General features: G+C 40.6%; 1 long non-coding RNA gene across 2 annotated transcripts in view; it reads right to left on the bottom strand.

Moving 5' to 3' along the window:
* The window catches only part of LOC311580317, a 341488-nt gene extending 330625 nt beyond the window's left edge, over positions 1–10863 (bottom strand). Inside the window, exons 1-3 of one of the 2 annotated variants that reach the window (XR_014773424.1) lie at positions 10665–10863; positions 2611–2716; positions 1742–1926 (exon numbers count right to left, since the gene is read on the bottom strand). This is a non-coding gene — a long non-coding RNA (uncharacterized lncRNA). Of the gene's footprint in view, positions 1–1741; positions 1927–2610; positions 2717–10664 lie in introns of those variants that run through there. The other variant, XR_014773423.1, reaches the window with a different exon arrangement.
* Positions 10864–14613: the final 3750 nt, after the last annotated feature.

Genomic DNA, 14613 nt, shown 5'->3' with positions numbered 1-14613 from the left:
AAAGAAATATATTTTAAATTTTTTTCAATTTCACTTCCTTTTTGTAATAATTATTTAGAAGGACTTGTCTTTGATGAATTATTATTTTCTGGAATAATTTTGCTCCCATTGACCCAGAAATTTTGCAATAATATGAATATCCCAGAGTTACTTCCATTATATCTTTCATTTAAAATTCTGTGTTAAAAATGTGAAAAAAAGAAACAAACAAACAATATTTGTAGAAATATAAATAAATGATTTAAAAAATAACAAATGCCTAGCCTCTGTGTCTTAGTTAGGGTTTCTGTTGCAACTAAACACCATGATCAAAAACCATGTTGGGGGGAAAAAGAGGGTTTAAAACCATGTTAGGAAGAAAAGGGCCTATTCAGCTTCCACTTCCATATCACTGTTCATTATTGAAGGAAGTCAGGACAGGAACTCAAGCAGAGTTGGAACCTGGAGGCAGGAACCGATGCAGAGGCTACGGAGGAATGCTGCTTACTGTCTTGCTTCCCCTGGATCGCTCAGTCTGCTTTCTTATAGACATCAGGACCACCAGCCCAGGGATGGCTCCACCCACATTGGGTTGGCCCCTCCCCCATTGATCACTAATCAAGAAAAAAAAAATCCCTTAAAGCTGGAACTCATGGAGATATTTCCTCAACTTAGGCTCTTTCCTCTCTGATGACTCCAGATTGTGTCAGGTTTACACAAAACCAGCCAGTATAGTGAGTCTGAGGAATAACGGGCACTTTGTGGCTGCTGGGAAGCAGATGGGGGGCATTTTTATTCTGTGGTATAGACATTGGAACTGTGTTCATAAGCCAGTAAATAACCCCAAACCCACGCATATGTAAACAACCCCAATTACCATCATAGATTATTTTAAAAATATAAGATGGTATAAGGGCAACTTGATGGGAAGATGTTTCCAGGAGTCAAAGGGGACACAATGGGGGAGTGAACGTGATGAAAATTTATATATTTATGAAATTGTCAGAATAAATAAATGACAAGTGATTAAAATGTTTCGCTTTTAAAAATGCAACTTGTCTTCCTGAAAAGCAACCGTAACTATAGACATGAAAAATATAGAGGAAGACTGGGATGCCTCATCAATTAAGAGCAATGCTCTTCCAGAGGTCCCAGGTTGATTCCTAGCTCCTACATGGGGCAGCTCACAGCGATCTGTAACTCCTGTTTCAGGGGATCAGATGCGTTCGGCTAGCCTCCAGGGCACCAGGCATCCACATGGTTCATTGATATAAATTCAGGCAATATGCAAAGACACTTAAAGTAAAATATTTACATTTTTAAAAATTAAAAAAGAGAAATAAAATATCTCTGATGGGATTTTCTAAGACAGTCTTTTTAATATTTTAAAAGATTTCTTTGGGTTGTTTCTTTGCATAGATTTCAACTATTTTTGTGGCTTTACTTTGCTTTTTCTTTGAAATAGGCTTTTGTTATATATCCAAGGATATGGTCCTTCACCTCAGCATCCTAAATGTTGAGATTACAAGCATGGGTCACCGTACCCACTGAAGTTGTGCTTTATCTATTTATTTATGTTTTATATATAATTCAATATTTGTACATTTATATTAATTCTAACTATCATATATAATCATGTATGTACTGAGTACATCATAAATTTTAAAATGTTTTTGCCAACAGCTTTTAATAAACTATGAAATATAAAATAAGCTTTGAAGACATCTAACATCTAACATTCCCTAACTGCTATACCCTGGATTGTGGCAAATCTTAGCAGAGAGTGTCATAAGTACCTTCCTCTTCACTTTGCAGTCAAGTTAACTACATTCAAATGGATGAAATGTAGGTGGTAGTGGTATGTGTCACTTCTAATCTTCTAAATTTTTGCACGTGAGTCCTGTGCTTTCTTCCTTCTTTTCTCAGTTGGATAAAGACTTGGGCATTCTAAAAAAAAATGAGAAGAGATGTAGGTAGCTGACACTTAGTATATAAGACCCCTCTCCAAATAAATACTTCATTGGACTTTCACATAAGCAAGAATGTATCATGTCTTAAAAGTGGGTTATCACACTGTCAAGTTTAACCTAATGGACTTATGTAGGCATAAGGTTATTATGTAGTTTAAATTCTGATTTCCTGTCTAAATGTTGTGTAGTAAATTCTGCTCCCCTACTATCCCTCTGTTATGTCAGTAAAGCAGCTGACAGCCAAAAAGATGAGCAGGGGAGAGAACAGGGCTAGACTTCTGCCAGTCAGGGGAGAAGGAGTTAGGAGAGGAGCCAGGGGATTCAGTCGTCCTTGGTAAAGGTCCCAGGAAGATTAGGAGGAAGGAACTGGAGCCTAGGAAAGATACAAAGTACAAGTATCTCTGGAATGTTTACTGGGAGCAAGACAAAATAGCATAGAAGGTTAAGAACAGACTTAAACTCCTCAAGATTATGTTGTGAAACCTTGTATTATAAAAGAGTCTCAATTATTTGTGTGATAGCCAGGTTAAAAAATAAGCTAAGAGAAACAAACACTGTTTTATAAAAAAATAACTTCAACAGACTTAGTTGCTTTTCTGTTGCTGTGCTAAAACACCATGACCAAAGAAACATAAAAATAAAGAATTGATTTGGGACTTACAGTTTCAGGGAGTTAGAGTCCATGTCCTTGAGCATCCTTAGGGGACGTATGACAGTAGTTAGGCAAGCATGGCACTGGAGCAGTAGCTGGAAGCTCATCTTGAGACCTAACCATGAGGCACAAAGAGAACATTGGGAATTGTATGAGACTTTTGATGCCTGAAAACCCACCCCCAGTGATGTATCTCCTCCAACAAGGCCACATGTCCTAATCCTTTTCCAAACAGGTCCACCAACTTGGGATCGAGTTTTAAAATATACAAGCCTTTGGGGCCAGTTTCAATTAAACAACCACACTGACTAATGTGTAGCTTATTTTAAAATTCCATCTTTTTTGGAGCTGGAAAGATGGCTCAGCTGTTAAGAGCACAGGCTACCCTTCCAGAGGACCTGGGTTCAATTCTCATCACCCACATGGCAGCTCACAACCATGTAGAATTCCAGTTTAGAGGATCCAGTGCTTCTCCCAGCCTCCCCAGGCATTGCTTCAACATGGTAGACAGACATAAATAAGTACAGGGGAAAAAAAACACCTATGAATGTAAATTTAAAACTAAGTAAAATCTAAAAAAAAAAAAATTATCCATTTTAAAACTTAGCTTTTAGTTAGCATACAACGTCATGGATTTCACAATGGGATTTTCATACTATGTTCTTATCAGTCCTGACATTCCCCTCCTCTCCCTTCCCTCTCCTTTTCCCCCCTTCCTCTCCCCTCCCCTCTGCTCTGCTCAATGGTCCTTTCCTTACACTGCATAGAAAGTTAAATCTTTTGAACACATTGGAGAGCTGATTGTCATGAAACACACTGCCTGAAGAAAATGCTGCTGGAGGTGCAGGAGCACAGGCAAGCTGCCCTCTCACCGCTCCATCTGGCCTCTGTGGTGTTCATGGCAGGGAGGCAGCTGCAGCTACTAGACACTGTCTGCACATGGAGTGGGTTGCAATTCAGATTGCTTCTACACTAAGCAGGATCTGCACAGCCTTGGCTCAATGACAGCTCCACGTGGCTGACACATCCCCAGAATGGCCCTTACAGATTGAGACTCTGATTTTTCATCCATCTTTCTTTCTCTCTCTCTCTCCTTTGATGGTTGTCGGGACTTCACATGTTCTGAGAGTTCCGCAAAAATGCCTGATCTCTTATTGTTTCCTTAAGAGTCTGCTGATAAATTTCTTACATGGCTAAATAATTCTATTTCCACATTCTCTTCATGTAACATCCAAACAAAGGCGATTTCTTCCATTTTTTTCTATTATAATATTGTGAAGGTTACTTATGAATAGTTGTCTAAACATAGATCAAATTCTTAAGAGAGATTATTCTGTAGGCAATATAAACATTGTAGTGCTCAGAAAGTATCACCAAGTAGTTTTCACACTGTCACAATTTGTTCTAAACTAATAACAAACAACTGTGCTAATATTGCTACACCCTCCACAGGAAAAAAAATACCTTTTATATTAAAAAAATTTTTTCTGGTTATTAGGGTAATATCATCCACCCTAGTTACCATACCATGAGGTCACGAATAAGAGCATGGCTTTGGATGTTGGTGTATGTATGCGTTGTATTGCCTCTTGTATGAGAATTCTCGTGTCTCCATTTACCTCTTAGAGGTCTTATCTTTCTCCTGGACAAGCATTCACTAAAATACAACACTGCCCTTAGTTTCCTTTAGAGAAGGTGTTTTAAGGAGTTTAAGGAGTTTCGGTAGATTTTTTTTTTAAAGGAAAAAAAAAAAACAGAGATTGTCCCATTAAGTACTGACAAGTGATGACAAACTCAGGCTGTTTCTAAATAGTACACAGAATGTTGTGGGCTCTGCTTTTACTGGAGTGTCAACATTTATTCTTTGGCAATTTTAAATGTTAACGATTAAACATGTGTAGAATTACCTGTCATGAAAACCTGCGCTAAAAATGCTTGCGGAAAATGTCATATTTCTTTTCAAATAAGCTTTGTTTTCTTTTCCAGAAACATCACTGTTGACTGTCTTTTAACTGTCTCCCACATTACCTCAGAGTAAAAGCAGTTCAGACTGTTCAACAAAATGACAAAACATCCCAAGGAAGCATTCAAGTCTGTTGGAATACTGAATTAACTCACACGTACACAGACCTGCCAGCGTTCCTATCACACAGGCACAGGAATTTTGTGGCTGCCTGTGTGCCTATCACAAATCTTACCATATAATGGCTGGTTGATTAAAGTGGAATGAGCTAATGGCGACAAATCTATATTATATAAATGCAGGTTTATTGCAGCAGCTCAGGAGGGGGAGAGGGAGCAACAGCGGGCTCTAGGGGTGGGGGTGGGGAAGGAAGGTGAGAGGACAAGGAGATGGGAAAGGGGACAAGGGGCAGAGGAACCGAAATGTCTGAGTTACATAGTGAAGCATCTCTGGGAGAGGGGAAGCCCCGCCTCTAGGTCGAAGGCAGGGCTTGCAAGCCACGCCCTGCAGCAGGACCTAACAATGCCTGTAGCACATTCGAAGCCACTTGTGAAATACTCTCAAGCTCTTTCCTTCCCACCCTCCCATGTGTAACTACTAATTAGAAATTATTTCTGTGCTTGTTTCACTGTTTACCACATTGGTTTGAATTATTTAAATTCATATAAACCATATCATACCCTATATACGCTTCTGTGACTTATTTTTTTAACTTCTACATTCTGATTTTGAGATTTATTTGTCTTGCCAAGAGATTACTTTTTTTTTTCCCGTTTTTTAGATCTATTCATCTTCAAACAGCTCTGCTTTGTTTGAACAACCAGGGATATCAAACCCGCTCCTGGGGGCTAAGAAACATCAACGCTGCCTGAGACCCACAAAATCAGAATCTGTGCTCCCTCAGGACCATTGAATGATTTACGTGTATAGTGCCATTTAAAAACTAGACGTATTTAATTCTATTGTATTAAAACTTCACTGTTTACTCCTTTCCCTCTAGTGACCTTCAGGCAGCTTCTAAGATTTTAGTGTGCTGATTTGATATTTGCTTATAGTTTTTTGTTTGTTTGGTTGGTTGGTTGGTTTGTTTTGTTTTGTTTTTTGAAAAAAAAAAACAAACTTTCCAATCAACAGCATAAACTGTTTCATGAGTGAAGCCCACCTAAGCAGATGGTTGACTTACCAATAACAGATTTTCTCTTTCCCAGTATGAGATATTAGAAACAAGCAAATTGCTCAGGACCTCTCCATGTGCAAGACATTTTATGTTTCCTTGCTTTCAGTAATCTGAGAAAATCTATCCTGTATGCCCTGACTGAAACAACAACGTGTTCAATATCATACATTTTCATGATGTCCTTATCCTTCATGCATTGTATTGGGACCGTGGCCTGCAAAGCCAAGGACAAGACAATCTGCTGTGCACCCATCCTGTGGTGAGGTGTCTCACTGACCAGGCTGTGAAGCCCTTTGAAATACTGTGAACTTACTCCATCTTCAAGCAAGCTTCATGAAGGGCAACTCATAGATTCTAAAGATTGCTCCACCCTCCTAAGCACGTATATGCTTCAAGGCACAGCACATGAGCATGAGCTTATGGTACTTTGTACCTTGTACCAAGGCCCTCCTGTCTCCTTTCACAGTGTTTGATGGGCCATTTTCTTCCAGGTCTCTCTACTGGCCTTCAGTGCTCTCTGATACACATAAGACTTTTCTTTTTCTTTTTTTTTTTTCTTTCTTTCAAAAGCCTGTTAACTTCCTTTGTTTACAAAGATAGCTCATAGACTATAAAGAAGCAGAGCTATGTCCTCTTGTTTCAGAGAGAGAGAGAGAGACAGAGACAGAGACAGAGACAAAGAGAGAGAGACAGAGAGAGAGAGAGCAAAGAAAACCAAAGGCAAGTCGCAAAATATTTATATTCATTTACTCCATGATAGGCTTAGAATTTGCTAAAGCTAAGGACCTGGCTCCAACCTTCTTTGTGGACAACTGGCTCCTAACAGAGTTGTTTCTTTTCTTTCCTTTTCTAAAACTTATCTCTTCTTCCATTTTGTAAATTAGGAAACTGGCCCCAAAAGAATAGTGACCTAAATAAGGTCCCAAATTGCTTTAGAAAAAAATTAAGCCAGTTTTCCTCAGAAAAAGAAAATTCACTAGTCAATAGCTTTGCTTTGTTGGTGCTAGTCAATGTGAATGCCCCGGGAGTCCCCTTCCTGAGGTACATTGGAAAGATAAGAAGAAAAAAAAAAAGAAAAGGAAAAAAAAAAAAACAAGATACCTCAGCAATAAAGCTGAGTCACACAACCATGACATATGGCATTAATGAATTCCAAACTGAATGTAAGCAATGAAATCACCTGTCCATTCTAGTTAAGGCAACAAAAAGTCAAAGAAATCAGTAGGACTGACAGATTGTCTCAAGGTAGTCTACTGGGAGAGCAGTTCCTGATGACTTGCTAAAGTAGACACAGCTAATTAACGGTGGACAGCAGGCAAAATTCCAGCGCTTGAGCCCAAGCAACTCATATTTATATACCTGAAAAACTGCGTTTGTTTCAGGCAACCCTTCTGCTTGCAAGGTGCTCTCTCTCTCTCTCTCTCTCTCTCTCTCTCTCTCTCTCTCTCTCTCTCTCTCTCTCTCTCTCTCTCTCTCTTTCCTGTACATGTCAATCAATAGACACTAAATCTGCCAGCCGGTTACAGCTCCCCACAGCAGCCAGCCCGGAAGAAGCTGCATTAGTGGCAATCATTTACATGCCTCTACCATTGGCCCTTTTCTGTTCAGCTTGGATCCCATCCATCTGGAAGTGAGCTGAAGTATTTCTGAGAGACATGCTCAGGAAAATGACTGTTCCCGCTTGGACACAAAATTTAAAGTACTGCTTCTTCTCATAAGTGCATGGGCTAGTATTGTCATCCTCATTCTATGTAAGGAAACCGGCTCACTGGAATGCCAAGCTACAAGACTACAAATCATCAGTGAGTGGCCGCTTTATCTTAGGACCTTCTGTCTCTGAAACTCTCAGTCTCTTCCCTCTGTGTGTGCTTGTGAGGTGTGAGGCCAAGACATTTGGCTCTCCTCCCAAATTCAGATTTATCCTTGTGGGCCCTGTGCTGAGCATGAACGCCATGCTAAGAAGAGACAGACAGCTCCTACCATCACAGGGTTTAGTGTGGGGAAAGACTCAAACAACTGTGCACATCTGTAGTCATGTGACAGCTGACGCCAGACTTGTGGTCCATGCCCTTCAGCTATAGCCATGTGAGTCCAAAGGTGCTTTGTGAACAAAATCATTTCCCTTAGCAATCAATCAGGCCCTGGGTATATGAGCGTGTACATTCAAGTATTTGTTAAAGAAAGGCAGAATTTACTCAACCCTACTACTTTGTTCTATCACTGTCTCAGCTAGGAAAAATCTGGACCCCGTGATAAGGTGATTACTATTAAATAAAGGTTTATCATCGCCCAGAAGCAATATGCATAGCCACACTAAAGTATAAAACCTGGCATTAGGCATAGAGACAAAGAAAGTTTGCCAATAATGCTGTGCAAATACTTCTATCATTTTGCCGCAGGCCACTCCTCAAGAATATGACTTCAGAAAATAAGGCAATTTTATTTCCATTTTAGAAGTCAATTGTCTTGGTAAAATTAATATAAAAGAAAAGGTCGTCATATTTCCTTTGAAGGAAAATTCTTTTGCTATCAGAGTGCTTGGGGAAAGGTTACTTATGGCCAAATGATTAGGAGAATTTGAAAATCATCAGTGCTCAAAGCATAAGTTTACTATTATATTTGAGGCTGTGGCTGCGAAAGGGCAGGGTTGGCAGAAATTTTATGGCATCTTAAATAAATTATAGGACAGATTTTCAACACTATTTCTCAGAGCCTGTGAGAAACTGCACTGAGGGCTTCTACACTTTTGACTGCTGTGGTATGAAGCAGGTAACCTCATTTTTTTTTAAAGCCACATACAAAGGAAAGAGGTAGATAGCAACTGCTGGCTTGGGTCCTTTGGAATTTTAAGGGACTGGGTAAACATGTGATTGGACACATTAAAAAAATAAAACCTGTCTCAGGACATTGCTACCCATGGTATGTGGTCTAGGGCCTAGACAAGATGGATTTCTACTGTTTGAAACTGTGGAAGGTTGGAACGCAGACGGACAGCTGTTGCAATGAGAGCTAAAGCTAATTCAACAAAGAATGGGTCTTTCTGGCTACAGATTGCTCAGTGTTTGTTTTGTCTCTTTTTGCTTAGTTACATTTATTTATATGCCTGATCAGATATCTCAAACATCTTCCTCTTCACCAGATGTTGGCAAAGTTGGTCTTCAGCTTGACCATAGAGCTTTATTCCATTAATAACTCGATTTTCTGGTGCTGAGCTCTAAAGTTCTTCTGAAGAATAATGAATCCACCCCAAATCTCTGTGTGGGCCTGCTCTTTGCCAGGGTACCAAGGTGAGCAAAGTGAGCTCTCTAGGCTCACTCCATGCCACCTCCCAGGGAACTTTTGTGACTAAGCCAATGTGTCCCCCAACACTGGTCAACAGAACCATGGCATCTCCACTGCCTATGTGGCCCAGGGAGACTGGCATTCTTTTTTTTTTTTTTTTTTTTTTTTTTTTTTTGGCACACGCCTTTAATCCCAGCACTCGGAGGCAGAGGCGGGCGGATCACTGTGAGTTCGAGGCCAGCCTGGTCTACAAAGTGAGTCCAGCACGGCCAAAGCTAACACAGAGAGACCCTGTCTCGAAAAACCAAAAAAAAAAAAAAAAAAAAAAAAGAATATTTCTTTATTATGCGTACAGTGTTCTGCCTGCATGTACACCTGCAGGCCAGAAGAAGGCACCAGATCTCATTATATAGATGGTTGTGAGTCACCATGTGGTTGCTGGGAATTGAACTCAGGACCTCTGGAAGAGCAGACAGTGCTCTTAACCTCTGAGCCATCTATCTCTCCAGCTCCACCTGGCATTCTTGAATGGAGCTTGGCCCCTCCCTCTGCAAGCTGTTCTTGGTTGTGATCTCTCTGCTATTGCCAGCCAAATATGACACAAACCAAACCAAAGCCCATGATCCAGAACAAACTAGAAAACATGAAGATTCCTGAAACCAACTGTACCTGTAGCCGTCTGAAGAAAGCTCCCTCTCCACACCAAACCAGGTTCTTGAACAGAATTTAGTGTGGATGTTTTACATTAACAAATTCATAGTAAATGTGTGGGCCTGTGTTGGCAGTTTCATCTTTTGCTCATCTTTCTGTTTAATTTGTTTCTGGACTATAAGAAGGCCTGTCAGGCTATAAATCCCAGGAGTTGGGCTTTTGTCATCAAACTGCTAAAACTGTCTCAAAATATCTATCTTAACCTCAGAAACTGATCTAGTTCGGATATTATTTCAGGCTTGACTTAAACTGAATGCAATTACGAGACCTTTTAAGAAGAAAATTGTCTTTCTCTAACAGAAAAGATGCCCCTTTTGTTGAATTTCAGTGAAACAGCTGGGCAGGTGATAATCAGTCTCAAGACAAGGCTTCACCCAAGAAGCCTTGTACATAAATAAGCACCTCCCCTTCTCCATGCTGGCCAAATCACAGTAGCTTAAAAATCCAAGAGAGCTAAACTAAGAATATCAACCATTGGCACATAAAGATAATTACAAGAAATAACATTTCCAAGATTTTTTTCCCCTCTCACTCTCTCTTTTTACCCCACGTTTTGATACCATTACAGCATATTCTCAGTCTTTTTTTCCCACTATCCCACAAATGCCAGCTCTGGACTCCATTCACGGTGTAATGTCTCCCCAGTTTCCTCCTGTTGAATTCCCACATGTCATTAAGATACAGCAAGCTTGGTCTGAACCAAGACTCTCTGGTTAGTATTGTGTCTTCCAAGGGAAGCCTGGAATTTGAGTAAAGCAATCACTTTGGCAACATGGTTGGAAACAAGCACTTTTCCTTTTATGGCAACGCGTTCTAGTCACTGCTCTGCTCTCTGGAAGCTTCAAACGACAACTTAAACACTTTTGTACTTTGTTCAAATCTTAGATGAGAAAGTTATTCAAGGACACAGAGCTCATGCTTGGCACTCACCACTCGCCCCAGAAGGAAATCACGACCTCTGCAAGATACAAAAGGGAGGGTCCAGCCCGTGATGTCTTCCTGAGGAGCTCTTGACTTCCCTCTCTGCCATCCTGGCCACCACAGCAGCCTCTGGAGACTGGAGAACACCGTCAGCAAACCCACGAGAGTTTCCATCTCTAATTTCTGCCCCTCGGCTCTGCAGCGCCTGAGTTTCAGGCTCTCTTTGGGTGCGTCATTTTTGCTTGTGGGATGCTGTGTGGTGACACACACTTAGAGTTGCTTTGACAATGCCCATTGTTGAGGTGACTGAAGAAATCTCAAGGGGAATGAGATGGGGGAGGGGGAGACAGAGAGAGACAGGCAGACAGAGACAGAGACAGAGAAACAGAGGGAGAAACTGACTTGTGAAATTCTTTAGTCTCCCCCCTTTCAGAAACACTAGCCAGATTGACCTGATACACTGTGATCTTATAGTGGAGAACAAGGTCCCCTTCTGTCACAGACCTAGGGGAGGGGAATAGGAGGGAGGGAGGGGGGAGGGAGGGGAAACGGGAAGATACAAGTGAGGGGATAACAATTTAGATGTAATATGAATAAATTTCTTAAATAAATTTTTTTAAATGGGAAAAGAAAGGAAACACCAGCCAGCCCACCAGTCCAGCTCTCCTACTGCCCACATTGTGGTCTCCAAGGCCGCCCCTTTCTTGTCCTCCTCTGCAAGTGGAGCGAAAGGTACACCAACTGCCCTGAAGCTAAAAGAGTTAAAGTTCGAAACACACTTTCCAAACTATCTGGCACATAGTAAGAACTACATAAATGCCTGCTGAATACAATTTGTGCTTAAGCTTGTTCAATAAAAGATGCAGCCAAGCCTCAGAATCTTATATAAAGTCGGCCTTTAGAGAAGTCAAGTATGCCTTCTCCCAAGATTTTAGTTGGATTTTAATTTCTTTTTTAAAACTTTATTTATCTTACACTTTTATTAGTTCTTTGAGAGTTTCATAAAATGTCTTTTGATCACACCTACCTCCCCACCTCGCCCTAGCTCTTCCCAGATCCACCCCTCTTTCCTAATCCACTCAACTTTGTATCCCGTGTTTTCAAAAACCCTTCAAGAGCAATTTGTGCTGAGCTAGATATCCTTGGATCCGTGGTGTTCCACTGGATTGTCATGGACTTAACAGGGATTGGACTCTTACAGAAAGTAGACCTTTCCCAGCAGCTAACAACTACAAACCACTCTGCAGGTAATTAGAAGCCTGGATGCACAGCTCCCTTCTCCATGTGGAGACTCAGTCTGCTGTGAGCTAGCACATCACAGATTTTGTGCATAAAGCTGTAATTACTGTGAGCTCATATGTGTTGCTGCCTTACTGTGCCAGACATTTTCTTGTACCCATTGACCATCACTTCTGACTCTTATGCTTTTCCGACGCCACTCCCTTCTGAAATTATCCCCAAGTCTCAAGTGCTGGGGTGTGGTATGTATATTCCCATAGGCTGAGCATTCTGTAGTCTCTTACTCCCTGCACTGTGCCCAGTTGTGGGTCTCTGAGTTAATCTCCAAAACAGAAGCTTCTTAGATGGGAGTTGAGAGGTGGATTTCTGTGTGGTTGTAAGGACAAGTCATGAGGAGTCAGTTGAATACTATCTACATTTAGCAGCATAACAGTAGCATATTTTCCCATAGATCCTCTGACTTGTCTAGCCATGGCTACTTCACCCAGGAGTGGCGCCAGGTATGAATTACATCTTGTGGAACTAGACTGAAACCCAGTCAGAAAGTGGTTGGTTACTTCCATGCCACTATCGCAGTGTTGAGTAGGTCATGCAAGGCCAGTTACTGTCGGAGCTTGAAGAGTTCAGAGCTGGGTGTCAATGACTTTTCTCTTTTGCCATCATGTGTGTGCTACCACCTTCCACATTATGAAAGCTAGCCTGTAGGCATAAAACTTCCAGGTCAGTACCAACGTGTTTCCATCATGTTCTATGACATGTATGTGGCATCTTCAGCAACAGGGTAACCAAGAGCAATGGTGACGACCTATAATGTTTAGGCATCTGTGGGATCTCATTGTCCACCAACTTTAGAAACAAGTAACCCAGTGTTAACACTGGGATTTTTGTTACCTTCTAGTGTCTAATCGAGACATTGTTACATTGTTCTACTGTAACATCATCCCCTCCCCCTTCTCTCTCCCTCCCTCCCCCCCCCCCCCCGTCTCGTCTCGTGTGTGTGTGTGTGTGTGTGTGTGTGTGTGTGTGTGTATTAGGAAGCTTCAAAAAAAAGACATATGGACCATTTCTAATTTCTAATATAAAATTCTTCTCACAGAAGTATTTAGCCAATCTCAGCTGACTCATACAGAGACACTGGTAGACATAGTCCTGGATATACGGCAGCAGAAGAAAATGGTATATAAATGGGATGCTCATAATGAAAAGCCTGAATATAATGAATGAAACAAGAAGGACGACACATTGTGAGAATCCGATGTGGGTATTCACCAATCTTCCCCTGGGCCTATAATTTATTTGTAAATGATAGGTCAGCACATAATCTCTTGGCCTGTGTCACTGTCCTATCTTGAATATTTCTAAATTAGTCAGTAGATGTATCTTATGTAAATGTTGAGGTTTTATATAAATTTTTAAGATTTAAATTGTGAAATATTTTCAAAGTTTAATTACAGAAATCTAAAGTATAGGCTTTCACAAGTAATAGTTCTTGTCAAACGTTTTACCGGCATCTACAAATTGCACAATAGTGGGCTTTATTATGAAATTTTCAGACGTGTATATAATAATCTTTGATTATGTTCATCCTCTCTCCCTCATTGCCTGCTTTTGTCTCCACCCCTGCTCCTGTTGGGTTCCTTCCTCTTTCAAAATAATCGCCCTTCTACTTTCATGTCCTTTAAAAAAAAATCTTGAACGCACAAACGTGCCATATTTGTCTTTGGAGTCTGGCTTGTTCTCAAGTTTTGCCCATGTCCCATAAAGGCCAAATTCCATTATTTTTTTCTGAATAAACAAAACTGCTTTGTCTATTCATCTGTTAATGGACATATAGGCTGGATCCACATCTTGGCTGTTGTGAATGGGGCTACAATAAACATGGATTTGCAAGTATCTCTGTGCTAGCCTCTTTTCAGTTTTATGGAACTTCCCTGTTGATCTCCACAGCAGTTATACCGTTCACATTCCCACTACAAGTGGAAAAAGCTCATCTTCCCCTGAACCCAGACAGTACCAGTTTTTTCTTTATGACAGCCTGAGTGGAGTTAGAGGGGATCTCTTGTAGTTTTGTTTTTTATTTTTTATTTTTTATTTTACATTTCCCTAATGGCTAAGGATGTTAAACATTTTTCCTGTAATTTTTTTTTTTTAATATTTATATCCCTTCTCCTGAGAACGTTTCATTTGTCCATTTATTGATTGGATTAATTGCTCCTTTGGTGTTTGGGTTTTTTTTTTCCCAATTCTATATAGATTTTGGATATTAATGCCCTGCGAAATGAAGATCTTGTTAGGATGTTCTCTCATTCTGCAGCTGTCTCTTCACCCTGTTGATTCTACCCTCTGTAGCAGCAGATTTTTAAATTCAATGCAATAACACTTCTCAATTCCCGGACTTCCTCCTTGTGCTACTGGGGTGCTCCTCAAAAGCTCTAGCACGTGCCTAAACCTTGAAGCATCTTACCTGTGTTTTCCTCTAGCTTCTGTGTCCAGAGCTTCCTGTCTTACATTACGGTTTTTTGTATACATTGAATTGATTTTTGTACAAGGTGAGGGATAGGGACCACTTTCCCCAGCACCATTTGTTGATGCTGCTGCTTTTTCTCCAACATATGTTTTTGACCCCTTTGTTAAAAATCAGATGTCTGTTGCTGTGTTGGGTTTTGTAGGGGTCCTACAGTCTAGTTATTCCATTGATCTCTGGTCCTCTGCATCTGTT

This window comes from Acomys minous, assembly GCF_964271855.1.
Source record: "Acomys minous genome assembly, chromosome: 13".
NCBI classification, from domain to species: Eukaryota; Metazoa; Chordata; class Mammalia; order Rodentia; family Muridae; genus Acomys; species Acomys minous.
This window is presented reverse-complemented; position numbering and strand designations above follow the sequence as displayed.